Raw genomic sequence first — 2,367 nt, forward strand, 5'->3', positions numbered from 1 at the left:
GGATCTTGATGGTGCACAGAAAATATAAACTGTGATAGGTATAGAATCTAAGTAAAAAGAGCTCTAAATAATGAGTGAAATTTTTTGAAGGGAACAGAGAGAGAGAAAGAGGAATTGGGAAAGAGGAGAGGAACAGAGAAAGAAACAGAGAAAAGGTGAAAATATTTCCCCCCAAAAGGGCAGAGGCAGCTCCTCTGGCTAGGTTATAGGCTTACTACAACATTCCTTACCCCACCTAACAAGAGATTAAAGGGGACCTCAATATAAACTTAGGTTTAGGTCTGTATCTTTTTCTGATAAATGGCATTGTCCTTTGTTTCTGTCCCTACACAGGTCCCTCATAAAACCTTGGTTCTAGTCTGGTATGAGCAATGAAGGCAGACTCTTGTAATTAATTTGAAGATCATATCAAACAGAATCTGCTTTCTGACTGTGTAAATGTGCCTCAAAAGCTAGTAAGGGTTTAAATTTGACTTAAGTTGGAATCTGAGGGTCTTAAATCCATCTCATAAGGAGAGTCACAGATCTGTCATATCTCAGCCAATACTATACCCAACTGTGATAAAACAGGTCAAAACAAAATCTTGTGGAAGGGGACTGAGAAGGTAAAACACCCAGATCATACCACGTTTGGCTTCCACAGTTACAACCTGTGTGACAAGATATATGGATGGACTCAACTGTGTCTTGTTGACACAACTGAATTCTTTGTTCTATAACCTTAGCTCTGTGGTCTCTACTTGCCTAAAGCATAGGTACTACTCCCGCCTATATGCATGCTAAGGAAAGTTCATTTTTAAAGAAAAGGGTGTGTTGTAGGTGACCATTAATATTTACTATTGATATATCTTCTGGTAAAGCTTGCTGTTAATCCTAAACAGCTGTATACACAAATCTCCACACAGACCCTGGGATTTATTTAATTAACCTAGAACACAATGTTGGGCAATAGTCCATCCTAAACCTCCAAGCCCTCATAGTTTTCTAACATTTAGATTTCCAACATTATACTTGCTTTTTGTGATATATTAGGCCCAGTCCATCTCTACATGTCATTCCAAGATCTCTGCTCCTGCCTCTGTCCTCCCAGCTCTCATCTGCCCTTCTCTCCTCTCCTCTGCCTGCCACCTTCTTGTCCTCTGGCTCCTCCCTCTCTTCCTGCTTCTTTTCCATTGAGCAACATTGTGGCCGGTTATCTCATTTTGGCATGTTTATACAAAGTTGAGACAGGTGATGCTTAGAATAAGTATCACAATGCAATGTCCAGATTGAAAGCAGAGAGTGGGGGAAAGAAATCAGCATCTGAATGAACAAGGGTAAAGTGTATACATTCCAAAAGAACTTTATCCCGACAAGGGTGTGACAGTGCATACTTTCAGAAGTGTGATTCCCACTGGGACATGTGCCTGATGGAGAATTGGATTGTCAAAGCAAGGAGCTGAGCTAACCTTCAGTAAAAATCAACCATGTGGTTTGATTCCATCTTGAGTATTATGTTAATATTATATTACAACAATATAGAAAGTGAAATATTGATTTAAAAACGTCTAATAAAATGCGTAACAATTTACGCCACAAATAGAAAACTGATTAGAAAAAGTCATAATGAAAAGATCAAAACAAGACTGAATAAAGAGGACAGTGACATCTATTGACTTCCAAACTTTGAATATCACTTCAGTAAAATTTGTACTTTCTGAGAATAGAGATCACCAGAACATAGGAGAAAACTTAGAAATGAAAATAGACTACGAATAGGGTAAATGCTGACAAATAATACCAGGGAAGCCGGTAAGTCTGGCCTTACTAACACAGATGGATGGACCTATATGGCATTTCTATGCAAATGTGTTAATAACACAGAGTTTGAAAGGTGTACAAAATTAACTAGGCAGAGATTCTATACCTGAAGGTTTAGTGCTAGGTGCAAAACTTCAATAAGATACTAGAGAAATTATAGCTCTCCAATTTAGTAAAGTACTTTTCATAGGAAAAATTAAAGGAGCTGAGTCATACTTAATGTATGATGATGTCAGCAACTAAGATGATTCCACAAAAAGCCTCCTGTTCCTGCCTGGGAGTTGCAGAAACCTCTCACAGAACCTCAGTAGAACTCAAGGCATTGCCTGAGATTTCAGGAGAACAGAGATGACCTCATGGCATGGGATGTAGTCTGGCTGCTTGTTTAGGGGGCATCGGCTCCTGTGGCTCCTCCCCATGTGGAGGCTGTGGCTTCTCACTCACCATGGTGCAGATTTAGAACTAGCTCCTGCTATTCCCACCCGTGGATCACAGTGCAGCTTAGGAAACCACTAGGCAGTCCTTCAGACCCAGAGACAAGACTGCAACATGGCGGACTGGAAGTGC

Source organism: Psammomys obesus, unplaced genomic scaffold (assembly GCF_907164565.1).
Source record: "Psammomys obesus unplaced genomic scaffold, mPsaObe1.curated_primary_1811, whole genome shotgun sequence".
Taxonomy (NCBI): Eukaryota; Metazoa; Chordata; class Mammalia; order Rodentia; family Muridae; genus Psammomys; species Psammomys obesus.